This window comes from Symphodus melops (genome assembly GCF_947650265.1).
Source record: "Symphodus melops genome assembly, chromosome: 7".
Classification (NCBI taxonomy): domain Eukaryota; kingdom Metazoa; phylum Chordata; class Actinopteri; order Labriformes; family Labridae; genus Symphodus; species Symphodus melops.
Genome location: NC_136697.1, coordinates 13,560,556 through 13,576,355, shown reverse-complemented (window position 1 = coordinate 13,576,355; position 15,800 = coordinate 13,560,556). Strand labels below are relative to the sequence as shown.

General features: G+C 41.3%; 1 protein-coding gene across 3 annotated transcripts in view; it reads right to left on the bottom strand.

Moving 5' to 3' along the window:
* The window catches only part of LOC306827261 (SPRY domain-containing SOCS box protein 4-like), a 70,473-nt gene that overhangs the window by 34,554 nt on the left and 20,119 nt on the right, over positions 1-15,800 (bottom strand). Inside the window, exon 3 of one of the 3 annotated variants that reach the window (XM_079348962.1) lies at positions 15,336-15,483. The exons of 1 other annotated variant lie outside the window; for it this stretch is intronic. The gene's annotated coding sequence lies outside the window, so the exon portion shown is untranslated. Of the gene's footprint in view, positions 1-8,964; positions 9,635-15,335; positions 15,484-15,800 lie in introns of those variants that run through there. One more of the 3 variants, XM_079348960.1, reaches the window with a different exon arrangement.

The following is a 15,800-nucleotide window of genomic DNA, read 5'->3' as shown; positions in this document are numbered from 1 at the left end:
ATAACAAGATAAAAAAATTAAAATAAAACCTGCAAGAGAAAAAAAAACGCTTCATGAGAAATGTTGGCTGAAAGACTTAGTGTCTCTGTTTTGTCAAATTAACCATGAGCAGGATGGCCAACACACACGCTGGCATACATCTCCTTTGACTCATCCTGTATCCTTATCACGCAACAAAACTTCCACATGTACACAGCAACACGATAAACATTTCCCAGTTGTACAACACTGCTCGGAATTGAAGTAATACTTTCTCTTTAAGGTGATGCAATTTTAATGAGTGATGGCTGAGTCTGCAACTATAGGAACACACTGAAGGTAAACAAGTAGCAGATAATTATTTACCCCATCTTTAGTGAGATAAAGATGAAAAAGTCAACCTCAACTATGTATAACCTCATACTTAAATGACAGAAAATAACAGTATGTAATACCCATGATACCCAGTAGTCAGGTTTGGGTACAGGGCAGACTTACATCCTGGTGATGAATTATTAAGTCTAAATCAAACCTAAATCTTTCATTAGTCCTTCACTGAGCACAATTCAGTTTAATGTTATTGTTAACAGTGTGGGGAGGGACGTTTCTGATAAAAAAAATGCTTACCACATTAAAGTTAGTTTGTGAATACATAAAAATACAAAACTGCTTCTTCCTCTAGTTTTTGTTTTGTCAAGTTAACACATTTGTCCAGACAATGATTGAAATAAATTTTACCTTGAGTTTGTTTCTTATCAAGAGGAGATTTATAGGTTAAATTGACTCCATCTCACTTATCTAGTCATAGTCTGTGAAATACTTACAGCCTTCTGTCATGAACACACCGTTAGTGCCTATGAAGTGACTACAAACATGATCACACACTCACACAGACAAACAGAAATAGTTGTGTGGTTAAACTGATGCTGTAATCTCTTTCAGGAATGGCAGCTGCTGCTTCCTGCTCACAAGAAAAACAGCCAGTCACACCTCAGGCAGACAGGGAAGTGGATGACACAACTCTGTGTGTGCCTCAAATCTTTCTGCTGCACGTCTTTACATCGCTGCAAGAAACCACAGAGCACCTATTTATTTTACGTGTACGCTGAGCTGACAATTGTTCTGGTTAACATGTCACACACCTCGAGAGGAGTGAAAACGTCTCCACAGAATAACACAATAACAGTTTTATTAAATCCTTTATGAGTTGGTGTATCTCTGCTTGGTTTGATTACTTTATCTATTCACAAACAAGAAATACCCTGTTGCAAATAGAGACTACATTTCATTCACAAGCTGTCCGTATTTTCCTTTATTATAAAATGAAGTACAGTCAAGACATCTAAAAATATGTCACTTCACTTGTTTTGGCTTTTACATAAGACAAATGACACACATATTCTCACCATGCCTGTCTGCCAGCACACCACAGAGTGAGGTCATGGTGTAATTTGTGTGAAATATCAATGCCCTCCAAAAACACACATAAACCAACACCTCCATCTCATTTTGGCCACTTACATTTTCCCATTCTCTCTGACTCTCTGGCTGTGAATGAGGTCATGGCAGCTGGCAGGCAATGTTTGCCACCATTCATTTTACTCCTCAGTGTGAGAGGGTTCAATGCCCGGACACACACATACTGACGCCAAGCCGAAAACACAGACAACGTGTGTCATCACGGCTGGCAGGTGGGTTAAGGGTGGATGCTGCTTGGAACATTCCAGAGGCAGCTCTACCAAACTTCAGCCCCAAGAACCACCACTTAACACGGAACAGAGTGTGTGTGTGTGTGTGTGTGTGTGTGTGTGTGTGTGTGTGTGTGTGTGTGTGTGTGTGTGTGTGTGTGTGTGTGTGTGTGTGGAGGGGGGGGGGGCATTATGAGCTGGCATCAAGGAGGCACTTGGCCTCTGAACCTGTGTCGTCACGGTCGCCACTGCTTAGTAACCTCTCAGGAGGATGGTGGAGGGCTGGCAGTCGTCTGCTTCTGCGAATTGAGGCAACATGTTTCAGCCATCTGTTGTTTACTTTCCCTCCCTCATTCCCTCTCCCTCTGTCTCTCTCTCTCTCCTTTGGCAGCTAACTCATTCAGGACCAACCACACTTGTCCCCCCTGACTTCCTCTTTATTTCAGTCAGACAGGTACAGAGAGGACACCGGATCATATGGCAACACTTACAGGAAAAGACACGTACAAATATAAATAACAAGTGATGTTAAGTATCAGTTTATTTCATGTCATTGAATCTACTGGCTGTAGTTATGGTTAAAGAGTTTTGGCAAAAAGAAACTTTGAAAGCCAAATGTGGCATCTTTCTCTTACGTCACACAAAATGAGGCGTTGCATTACAAGCTATACAGCAATAACAAGAGATAAGGTCAAGAAAGGTTGATTATTCAAATAGTTTCCATTGGTGCCGGACTGATACAAGATTTTGGGGACCGTGTGTCACCGCTTGACTCTCTGGAGAGTGATCATGCTTGCTGTAATCAATACAGCACACTCTGCTGGTGAAAGAGAACTGCAAGAACACTCAAATTAAATGCTATTTGAATGTTAAGTAAATCTAATAATAGTGGCAAATATCTGTGAACAAAATGTGCTGATACTGGTATGATAGGCTTTTATCAGCCGACAGTATCATGGCCGATTAATCAGTACGGCTCTAGTTTCCATGATGTTCAGATTATCAACTCATTGATCGATCTACATATTCCCTTGCTCTACTATGCTTTTGGGTTTGATTATGGCTTTAAATAATCAAAGACAGTATAAAACAAATTAGCTCTATGGGATGTTGGGTCAAAAGCAGCAGGGAAGTAAAGAGCAACTCTAAAGTCTTTAAATTTGAGACATTTAAGATGCCTCAAGTTGTATGACACACAACTCTGTAAGTCTTCTAAAAATCTGTGCCAAAAAAACAGTTCAAAATGATGAGAAGAGACAGAAAGAGTACAACCTGGTGTGTGGGCTGACTTTTGCTGAACCACTAACTAGTTCCAGTCCCAGTGTGTGTGTGTGTGTGTGTGGGGGGGGGGGGGGTTCTTGATGGTAATAGGGGTCTTATTCAAAACTGTTCAACAAGCTCTAACTGGGCAGACAGGCTTTGAAGCCACTCACCCAAACACACACACAGACAATAAAAGGAAACCTGTGAGGAACCTGTCACTAATCCTGTACCACCCTCACAGACCAGACTGGTTAAGTCTGCCGGCTTTTCCACAGAAATAATCTCCAGAGGATCTGAAGCTCATGTGTTTAAACATAAAACACATGAGTAACCCGGTCTTTTTTTTTCCTTTTTCTTTTTAAGTTTTTGGAAAACAGAAGCATCTACCCTCACTGTGTGATTTTTAACAGGATCAATCAAGGACAGCTAGTCTCGATTACCAGCTTCACAGTTACTCAGTCTTCCCGTTTCTTTTTTCATGCGTTCATGTCTGGCCTGAGAGTGAGTGCTCGTGTCTGGGTATGCTTGTGCTTGTTTGGGTAGGAAATTCTGTATCACCTGGTCAACCACTTATCATCACAACCACCTGCAGACTCTTTAACATCCAGAGAAACAGCTGTTATCAAAGAGTCAGCACGAAAGACATAATAGATTTGTTTAAGCCAGTCACATCCAGGCATGCATTTACAAAGATATTAAAGATATTTTAAAGGAATGGTTTGACAATTGAGGTTAAAAACTTTCGTGATGAGAAGCAGTTCAGAAGATCAATATCTCTCTGTCAAATAGAGAGCTATGAAAGTGGTATCAGGGACAGGGGTTAGCAACGGCTAGAAACCTGTATGCAAGGCATCTACTTTGTATTTGACAAATAAAGGCATGTTCATTGTGTCTCTGTTAATAATTAGTTGAAAGGCAGGGTTGGTCATTTTCGAAGACAAGCAGGATTTTGAAAGTAGCATCCTCTTCGTTCTCTGTATTCACTCACCCACTCCCCTCTGTGTTCCCTCAAAAGCCCCGCCCCTCACTTACATTCACTAGCGCCATTGGTCCAGAAGCTGATTTCAGCTCATGATTTGAGTGTGGGCTCCTGCATTGCACGGTGTAGAGAGGCCTGATTGGTTTATAAAAAAACGAACCTCCATCTGATTGGTCGAAGTTTTTACAGGCTTACAGCTGCTAATGATGACGGATTTTCGTCGTTCCTCTTTCAGAGCACATAAGATCTTAATTACTGTCAGGACATAAAGACAATTTCAACCAAAAACTTAAAAAAGTTTATATGGAGGAAATAACCTAGCCTTTAAATGAAATTATTATATATGGCTTCGGCCCACAGCCAGTAAGCTTAGTTTCACAGAAGGACTGGAAAGAGGGGAACAACTAGCCTAGCTTAATCAGAAGATGATTTTTTTTTATTCAAGCATGACTAATCTAAGTGAGTATTTCCCAAAATCAAACTGTCCTTTAATAAATGTTCATTCTTACACAGCAGAAGTTGTATCTCTCACCAAAGTACAACTCCATTTCAGGCAGAGCATGAAAACACAAGGGACCTTCATTCGTAGAGACAGCCCACTACTTATTAAACACTTAATGAACTGCACTAAAGCAGTTCATGCGTCTGTTTCGGTTTCACATTAGAAATTCAGCAGCTTGTTTTTAAAAACAAGCTTTTCGGTGTCACCGACTGTTTCTTTGAATCTGAGGGAAAAGCTTTGAATCTGCAATAAAATGTTAGCAAAATGAACTACTTGATTTATATTTCAAGGGTGAACTCACAATATTACAGTCCTTTTAATTCAGACATGAAGCACAAGTAGGTGGTTTGCTAATTTAAAAACCCCATATCACATTTTGCCAATATTACATGACTGATTTTAAACAACTATGATCTTATGACAGTCACATTTATTTACAACAACTCTGCCTCAGTCCCATGACACACACACAAAACAATATCACAAAGCAGACATCTTCCTTTCCTTTTGTCTCTCTCGCTGAGCCTGCCTTTCTCTACCTCGTCTCTGCTTCTTATCACCTGCAAGATAGTTTAAAGTTCTGTAGTCTGTATTTTGACATCCTGTTAGCTGCCAGATGCTACAGTTTATGTCTATGTCTGGCCACCTCACACTCACAGAGATTCCCTCAGTAGGAATGAATGTCAGCAATGCGCAGAGAATGGCAGTTTGTTTAATCTACTGGGTACACCGCAGCTCTGAAGAGCTATAATATAAATGTTTGCTTCATTATCCTCTGTTTTTTCCTTGCACAACACCTCTGTTTTAACTCCCTGGTGTAGGTAACTACCTCTTAGGGGGGTTAGGGAAATATAGTATTATTTAAATCATGTATCTTATAAACATGACAAAACAGACAAAGCTAAAATGAAAGACCACATGGGGAGTTTTAATGAATCTGAAGTGAGTTTCGAAAGAAATACAGTTTGATGCAAATATTCACAGTGAGTGAAATTGGCTGATAGAAGAAATCATTATGTGATGAGACTTTTCACCAGAAAACAGCACTGAAACATGAACAGGACAAAGTTGACAAATCAATAAGAGGTACTGCTTTGGGTCCATTTTAGCAACCCCTGCAGACAGACTAAAGGCTCTTCACTGGCACTTAAGTCAACAATAGTGCTATTAGAAGACTAACTTACTAAATCAATCATTTATCATATCCAAGGCTAAGGAGCTGAATCCATGCTCTGTGAAGACTCTGACACACCAAGGAGATCGTCAAAGGGGCGACATGGGTGATGCCACAGGCTGCCTTCGTCACCACTTGTTCTTTGCCGTCTGCTTTGTGTTTCAGGGCCACTTGCTAATAAGAGAGACTAATAATTGATAGATATTGTTGGTGACCTTATCTGCCGAAGGACAATACACTTTCTGATGTTACAAAGCTTGGTTTCCTCTTGATCTGACATTTAGTTATGTCGGAGCTGTATTTTGCTTGACCATTGATCGTAATCGCCTTTGCATGATGCATTGTGGGATACTTCATGTTTAAAAGAGTGGCATAGTATTTTTCGACCATACTGCGATGCAGCACGCCAAAAAGCCAGAGTCGAGACATAGTAAGGTTTTAGTTTTTGATCGTACGAATCGTAGCCACAGTAATATTTAGCACATAATGTAACCATGCTATCTGTCTTATGTTTCACGTGTGATGAAGCCAGACAAAGATAAACTGCTGCATCTGGCTGCTAACAGGATGTCAAAATACAGACTACAGAGCTACAACTTATCTCGCAGGTGATGAGAGACATTTGTGTGCTAATGCAGGCCTTTCTGGACTCATTTGGCACTTGTAGCAAGAAATAGATGGAGCCGTTTCTATACGTTACTCTTCATTTGTCTTCTGTCCCTGCTTCTCTCAGTTGTACTGTACCGGTAAATCCATGGAGACGACAGCAGAGCTGACATCCTCTCAATTGGTACAAATTATCTCAGGCCTGCTACCAAATGCCCCAGCGTCCACCATGCCGCAATCAATGCGAGCTCAGCACGCCAGAAAAGCAGGCATTGCAAAACCCAACACAAGCAAATTCACACACAGCTGCATACAAGTGCACATGAATTCTGACAGGAATAAAAAAAAAATTTTAAAAAACCCTTACAAAATGGAATTGACTATGAATGTGTTGTGAAATAAATGACCTTAACCCCAGAGTTTAATGAAATTTCCCCCGACTCATCACATTTGCTGTATTCCCTATTCCACTTAAAATAACGGTCTGTTCTTTTCAGTCTTACTACATGTAGTCGGAGCTCTTTTCAAAGGAAATCAAGTCAGTGCTTCCCTAATGAATCCTGTGCCTTTTCACACATGTCGTCATCCGATCACATTAATCTGCTCTTCTCTTGAAATACGAAAACAGAAACTCCATTGTTCTCTTTCTTAAATACCCAACTTGCATCATTGTTGATCGAGGAAGTCGAACAAAGCAGTTCCCTTAAATTGTTGTGCATTAAGACAGTTTTAAAAAACAAAGATATACCCCCCACCCACACACACACACACACACACTTTGTCTTGTCTTTTGCAGCTGTGACACCTTAAAATCCATGATACCCTTAGGGAAGACCGTTAGTGCTGCAGTGATTGAGCACTCCTTTACAGACACCTATGCTAAGCCTACTCATCTCACACACACACACCAGAGGGCCTTGGCAATACCATCCATAAAGCTCTGTGGGGTGGCAGTAGATTCAGGTGGCAGATTCACAACCCCAGCAGTAATGAAACTAAATCAAAGTCTGCCTGAATATGACGCACTGCTGCCTCGCTCGCTTAACATTCAAAATGCTTGCTCAACAGTGTGATGAAACATGTCTCACCCACAGGAATCACACACAACCCAGGAATATTTTTTTCCATCTTATGAAACTGTCAAGAAGAAAAATGTACATTGAATTTTGAATTGTTAACTTGTGTGGAGGGTTTAAAACAACTAAGAAAAGGACATTTAGGAACCCAGACTGCTGTGAAGCACTTAATCTAAACCATATTGATTTATCTATATACAAATTATTAGTGGACAGGCAAAACTGTCATTAACAAATATCAAAACAACTTTTTATGTTGAATTTCCATTAATTTAATGGAGTTACGGCCATGCTGGAAGCTCTACGAGGCTTTACTAACCAGTGTAGCTGTAGATGCATGGAAATTCATTATTTTAAAGTAAACACAGTTTTGTATAATCACACAAGTGATTTGATGGTGTGTCTTCTGGCGCTGGTAACCTGACAAGAATACTGATGTCATTGGACATCTTACAGACGGATCCATCCTCCATTCAGCCGATCGACAAGTAATGGAAATAATTGTAGCCTTAGCTCCATTAAACACACACACACGCACACACGCACACGCGCACGCACACACGCACTGGTGTTCTCCAAAATTGCTCCGCACAAAGAGAACCAGGGCACACTGTCCCAGGAGTGACATTTGGAAAAGTAAATCCACAAAAGCATACACATATAAACACACACAGGCTCACACACAAACAATGAGATACTATGAAACCTCCAAACCATTATTCTCATATTGCAGGGATAAACCGAAAACAAATAGAAAGAGAGGATGAACATTAAAAATAGTGCAGAAAAAGAGCAGTTATTTAAATGGAGGGTCAAACTATAAAGCACAGGCAGATGCTGCGGTGGAGGAAGGCTTGCTATAGTATAAATGGGTCTGAAAGAAAGAGAACACAAACAATGGCAGCGATGTGGAGAGAGAGAGAGTAACAGAGGTCAGCAGCTGACAAAACAAAGGATAAAGTCAGAAAAAGGGCTTGCTATCTCTTTATCCCAGGATGGACCACACAAATACACCTTCCTAGCAGAATCCAGAGACCAAACACAAACACAAACAGGGAAATGCTGAAGGCAGCAGAGGGCAAACTGTCAGATTAGAGGGGTGGTTTTTTTTTGTTTGTTTTTTTTACATATAGACCAACATTGTGCTGTTAAAAATGGGAAGCAATGTCTATCCTATTATTGTAACTGAGCCGGGGCAATCCTAATTTAGTTTATCCAACAACTCTAACTGCTCTATCTCACTCCAATACACACACACACACACACACACACACACACACACACACACACACACACACACACACACACACACACACACACACACACACACACAAGCGCGCGCGCACACGCACAGGGGTATCCCATCTGGCCAGCTGGGGCCCCAACACCATTAAGAGAATTAAAGGCAACAGAAGATAAGCGACAGAGGGGGAGAAGCAGGGGGAGGAGAGGGTAAGTTCACCGTAGGATCAATAGGAGAGGGAAAGGTTGAACAATGTTTGAAAGTTAAACAGCATTGTTTACTGATCTTATAAAAATGAATGAATGGAAACAGAGACAATTTCACGCTCACTTAGCCAATTGTCCGTCTCTATACGGATTACTTACTAATGCACACAAACGCTACTAAAATAGTAACTGAAACAAACTCTCTTCACACTTCATCATGTAGATAGCGCAACACTCAAGCTGCTTACATTGAATCTCCAGAGTCTCTTCTCGTGTCTCGCCGGTCGCCGCGTGTAGATGTTCAGCCCGAGTCCATGTTAAGTTGATCCAGACAAAACAAAAAACAAACTCCTCCAGTCAGCCAAAGGCAGAGGGAGAGAAAACTCGGAGCGTCAGAAAGAGAGAAGAGAGCAGTAGCACCCGGTAAACTCTCTGTCTGAGAGAGAAAGAGAATCGACTCCCTGTTCTTTCTGAGAACTGCCCACCTTACACTCCTCCTCCTCCCTTGTTTCCTCCCTCTCTTTTTTTCCTTCCCTGGAGCTTATCTGTCCCGAGGCTATCACCTCTTTCTCCCCTCACCTTCCCCCCCCAAACATAGTCGCGCTCCAACTCGAAGAGTGTTTCCAAGGCAGCGCCGTCACTACAGACTTTGAGCCGCGCTCCAGTTTCAGTTCCACTTCAGTCTTTCTGAGTGGGTAAGGGAGGGGAGGAGAGAGAGAGAGAGAGAGAGAGAGAGAGAGAGAGAGAGAGATGAAGCACTGAAAGCCGATCCCCTCTGATCTCATCAAGCAAAGTTACCAACAGCAACCAGACCGGCAGGCAGCTGAGAGAAAAACACCTCCCTCCCTCTTTCTCTCTGTCCTGACTGACTCCTCCATTAAGCTCAACCAACCATACTAACTCCTACCTCCCCCTGCTGTTCGAGGCACACACCAACACATGTTTATGTACACACACCTTCACGTGCCACAAACGTGGCACTAGTGCTTATGCACTTCTATAGGATCAAGTTGGATCATGCCAATCTATCAGGTTACCCAAAGGTCATGTAAGGTATTTAAAATAAAATGCATAAACGGAACTACTCTTGTTACGTTGCTGTAACAATTATTATATTTGTCCAGTACATGCATCACATGTCTGGATGTCTGGGTGATGTTTTGTTCTGTCCTGTCGTCATGTTGTAATTCTGCCCACATTACTGCATAACTTGGCTCCGAGGTGAAGTGATGACTAATTCACTAAACAGCCTTTTCCCAAATCCACCCTGCATCACTCATTCACAAAGTCCGGGAAGTGAAGAAAGACTTTGGAAAAGTACATTCACAAAAATCCAAGGTGAAAGCTCAAGTGTGCATAGTTTTTTTTATTATTATTATTATTCATACACATATAGAAAATGGAAAGGCAGAGTATAGTGAGCACAGCAATGCAGGATTGTAGCCACAGCCAACTCACTTCCTGTATGCATTTCCTTTTCCCAGGGCTGAAGTGACCACCGGGGAACCAAACTCCCCACAACACCACCACTCCCACTATATATATTCACCTTATCAATACTTCACATATCTTCAGAGGCATTCAAATGCAAAAGGCAGTAGGAGAAAGGACACTAAATCATGGTTTTGTCTCATCTTCTCACCTTTCAAATCTTCAGAAAGCAAGTTAGAGCTTCACAATATTTTTGCTTGGAATTACATTGTATGTTTTTAGGCTAATGAACTTTTTTTAGAGCAAAAAAAAACCATTGGAAGCAAACTGAATGCTTCATGTTAGAAGACGCACAGTTGTAATTCTTTAACACACACATACACACACAGTTTGACCCAGTCAATTGGCTTCATTCAAACTGAGTTTTGGAAAAAAGGAAATGTGCAGATCTGTACAAACACAAAGGTTGCCACGGATCAACTGAGGCAGACATATGGGTTTGACACTTTACCTTTGCCCCATATACACAATACAATAGTTAGTTAGTATACATCAACCCCAACCCCCTCAATGTGCTGCTCTTATTTCAGATAGCAGCCGATATATACTGTAGGTTTGAATATAGGCGGTCATTGCAGGCTTAACATAATTCACACAGGCAGGAAAAGGGGGACGGAGGCTTTGAAGTCAGGTTAGAGGGGCTGGAAGAGTGTCAGTACGTTTACATCTATGGTTTACATGCACTTAAAAAAAGTCGATTTTATATTTTTCCACTGGACTTTTTAATTGTACGCATTTATGTTAACTGTAATATAATAAGTCATATAAGAAAGCCAGAGAGAAATCAAGATGAGGTTATAAACATACAGAGTGCTAATGCAGAAAGGTCCTTCCAACAGTAACCAGCTGAAAGGGGCATATCAACATGTACCGTAGCCGAGTTTGAAACATTCCCGACTTTGCTCGTTTAAGAGGACAAGGACAGTATTCAAGTCAAAAGGCCTAAAGCTGATATATTACATCAATTCCCTTTTTAAAACTCATAAACTGTATTATTAGGAGTTAGGACTGGCTGTGCAAAATCAATTTTCTGATGTCAATCAATTTTCATTGGAATGATCTGAAATCCACAGATCTTTCTTTCAACAGGCTATATTCCCTTTCCCATCTATCAATTCATCTTGGGGCGACGGTGGCACAGTGGTTACTGCACGCGCCCCATATACGGAGGCTATTGTCCTCCAAGTGGTGGGCCAAGGACTGAATCCAACCTGCGCCTTCTTTCCCACATCATTCCCCTCTCTGATTTTTGACTCTATCGTTTTTCCTTTCTCTCCAACAAAAAGCCCACCCCAAATCAGTTCTTCTTTCTTTTTTATGTGCCGTGAGAAGGCTGTGATGCCTATTTCAGGGCTACATTGGCTTCTCATTGGCCCTTATATGTCAGCTGATTGCAGATTCGGCCTCTGATTAGAACATTAAATGTGAAAATGAGTATAATATGAGATTCTTAATAACCTTTAACCGTAGCTTGACTTTGACATACTGATTGAGGCTCTGATGTCACACCGCGTTTACTCGAATGTTATCTGTTATTAATGTTAAAATCAATTGAATGCAGTTAAAAGTGCATTTAAATTTACGTTTGTTGATGTGTATTTCAATGGATGTTATTCCATTAGATTTTAAATCCTATTGGAGGAGTGCATCAGCAGTTCCAACAGGCCAATTAAATGCAGTAATATCACAGCCTGGTGATTCTGTAGTGATATTTAAAGATCAGCGGAGTGTACTGTACGTTAAAGTAAATGAGGGCTGAGCTCATTATTTTACTGCTGCTTATTTACAGTTTAATTTGCATTTAAAATACAAAACCCACAAAGTCAGCCCCCTAATTCCACAGGATAAGAGGCTTTACCGGGGGTTTAGTTTTTAGAGGCTTTGCTGAAACCAGTCATCGGCAAAATGAAAGTGTTTTAAATTGTTAATGTTCTTTGCAGGCACATGTCCTCTGATATGACAACCATTCCAAAGAGTTAGAGATGAACACACAAACCGCGCTCTTCACTCCTGTTGGATCCGCTCATCCCATCTATCCTGCCTCTGTTACTACCTCTGAAGAGGGATCACTCCATCCCCCCCATCACTCCTCCATAACATTCAGATTAAAGGTAAAACATTATAGGGACATATATATCACACTCGCACTCGGCCAAGTTGCTGCATGTCATGCTGAAGCACGACTGTCCCCCCTCACTCCCCTGACTTCAACCGCTCACAATTCTCCTGGCCCAACCTGTACCAGCACTGGTACTTTTTGTACATCCACCATCATCGTCATATTTCTAGATGGTCACAGATTTTCCCAAAGACCTCTGACTTCTTGTGTTTTCTCAGGCACTGAATATTCATGAATGCCCGAAATTTGAGTCAAAACGTGCCTCTGCCTTTCAGTCAACCTGACTAAGGGCAAAGAGCAGGAGCTGAGGCGGGTTTTAAGCCTCTTTACAAGCAGCTACACCCCTCTTTGTGAATAATGCTTATCACCCCTTTACAATGTGGACCAATCCAGACATGAGATAATCGCACTAATTGTGTTGCTATAAAAATTGCCTCTTTTTTTTTTAATGGGTTCTGTATGTGACTTCCGGTCCTTCTGCATCCAGCCTCATGGTGACACTCGATGAACTACAGGAGTTTGCACTTCTGCATCGACTATATTTGTCAACACCAGAGTTTGTGGCTTGGATTTCACGTAGGTACGATACAGAGCAAGAGTAAGACAGCATTTTCAGCATGGCAACCGCTATTGATAGGCACCTAAAGCGTCCTTCAGTAACAGATGGTTGACATCACTGATGCCTCATCAATTAGAATTAACAGTCTATAGTAAAACCTTTGCCGTCAATTGCATGGATTAGACTATATTAAGTCCATGTAGCATGTCTATGCGTGTGCTTGTGCATTACCCTACGATGCTGAAACACAGCTCTCCTAGCCATGCCAGGGCCAAGAAAAGTATACCGTGGCAGCATTCACACACCAGTCAAACAAACTAGACTATGGGTGTTAACCGTGCTTGGGTACGGAACTGATTATCTTGTGTGTGTGTGTGTTGTTATTCAGTAAGTTCTTGTAAGTGTTTCCACCTTTTAATAAGGGGATTTAGATATACTTATGTCATTATAAGGAACAAAGACACAGTTTCACATTTGAGCTTTAAACGAAGGGTTGAGTCTGTGATTCTTCCCCCATCTTCTCTGCTGGACCCTGCCGTAAATTGCCCCCTGATTTTCTGCCTCGAGGCACATTCACACTTAAGGGAGCCCATGGGGTCTGTCTGTCTGTCTGTGTGTGTGTGTGTGTGTGTGTGTGTGTGTGTGTGTGTGTGTGTGTGTGTGTGTGTGTGTGTGTGTGTGTGTGTGTGTGTGTGTGTGTGTGTGTGTGTGTGTGTGTGTGTGTGTGTGTGTGTGTGTGTGTGTGTGTGTGTGCGAGTGGGGGAGTTAATCTGCAGGACAATGGGGGCCTGTCCTCACCCCACACATGCAAAATTAAGGCTAGGGGCCTTACAGCTGAGCTACTTAATGACAATAGAAACTGACAGAAACTGAAAGTGTGTGTATGTGTGTCTGTATGAGCATACTGCCCTCTGCCAACACACGTGTCAAACAAAAAGCCATCCAACTGTCCAACTGGCCCAGGGGAGAGCTATCGACAGAAGAGGTGGGGGTGGGGTTTTGGGTAGATGGGTGGACTGGGGATAAGAGAGGAGCAGAGGGGAGGAAATCTGAGGAACAGCGGTCTGCATTGTACAGCCGAGGGGTGAAAGGTGAGGACAGTGGAAGGAGAGTAACAAAAAAAGAAGAAGCAGCGTACTGTAGAAGGACTGTGCAGATGGCTGAGAGAAAGAGCGACAGGAGCACTGCCTGTTCGGTTGAGTTGACAGTGAAAGGCTGATGATGATGAACACAGTGGGTTTGTGTTAAAATGATCAGGTGTTGTTTCCTCACAAGAACACAATGAAAAATAAATCCTTGAACTTTGTTTCAGGCGTTCTTTTCTATCCACAAAGTCTTTATAAACGTAATTCTTGTTGTCTTGTTTCTTTACTAAATGCAGACTCGCTTTGAGGACCTTGTTGTGCTACACCAGGTATGGAGTATTTTTATGAGTATGAAATTCCACCGGATATTTGGGGCTAGATGTGAGTCATTTGGACATCGATAAGGATAAGGAAAAACTTTATTGATGTGCTGTTTGGTCGTAATTTCTGGACACGTTTTTTTTTTTTTTTTTTTAAATCAATAAAAATAATCCCAGACATAACTGAACTGTAAAACCATGACTTTACTATTTGGCATTGATTACTTTTGACAGAGCCAGTTATTTGGACCCTTAATGTGTCCGTTGTTCAAATCTTGATGCTAAGCTAAGATACCTGATTAGCTTTATAATTAGCAAACAAACACAAAAGTGATCTCTATCTTTTCATGTCATTCTTACAAATAACAAAACTACTGACAGCCCAGAAGACTGATTGTAACTTCTATATTCAACCTTTCATTAATCTCTCACTAATGTATTTCATTAACTTTATGGCTGTTAAGACAATCTTGCCTTTGAACTGACCTTAATTCAACTGAAACTGAAACTAGTTAAGTTAAATTTTATTCTTTTTTTATTTTGTAACGATACATTAATCTGGATGGGTACATCGATTGGTTGAACATTGATCAAATCGATGGAAAGTCAAAACACTAAACTTATCATTTTTAAGACACACCAGCATTTTGAAATTCCCACCAACCCAGAAATATTTTGGACACTGACTACACCAGGCAGGCTTCTCAACTTTATTTGATGCGTTTGCATTTTTTTTAAATAATTGCCATCTACAATCCTATATAAGTATATGTTTGCTATCCATCCAATGCTAATGTTTTACAAGTCAAAGAGAGATCTAGCCAGTTATTCAAGTCCACATAATGCATTCAAGAGAAATTTAAAAACATCGAAAGAGGTCGCGAGAATGGATTATGATTATGGTGCACATGAGGCGCAAATTGGTGCATTAAGATTGATTAGGATATCCATATCCATGTGATGACATCAAGAAAGACAAGGACACCAACATTCAGCTGTCATTCTATGAGAACAAAAAACAAGACTCAGAGAAACATATACACACCACATATTGATACAGATGCTGGCCATCTGAGTACAGCAAGTATGCATCAATTCAGCCAGGCTGCACAATCAATGATAGTAAATGGAGGCAGCAGGAGGGGCAGAGATCTGATGCTTTCAATTCCCACTCTCTCTCTCAGGAAGCTTTCCTGTAATGAAACAAGACATGGAAAGGTTGAGAGAGAGAGAGAGAGAGAGAGAGAGAGAGAGAGAGAGAGAGAGAGAGAGAGAGAGAGAGAGAGAGAGAGAGAGAGAGAGAGAGAGAGAGAGAGAGAGAGAGAGAGAGAGAGAGAGAGAGAGAGAGAGAGAGAGAGAGAGAGAGAGAGAGAGAGAGAGAGAGAGAGAGACCTCACCTTGTACAGCACAAAGCACACATGCCGTGATCCCTTCTCACATGGGTATCATTTCTGCTCTCTTTCTTCAAAACACAGTTCACTGTCTTTATCAAAGGCCAAGTCTTCAATAA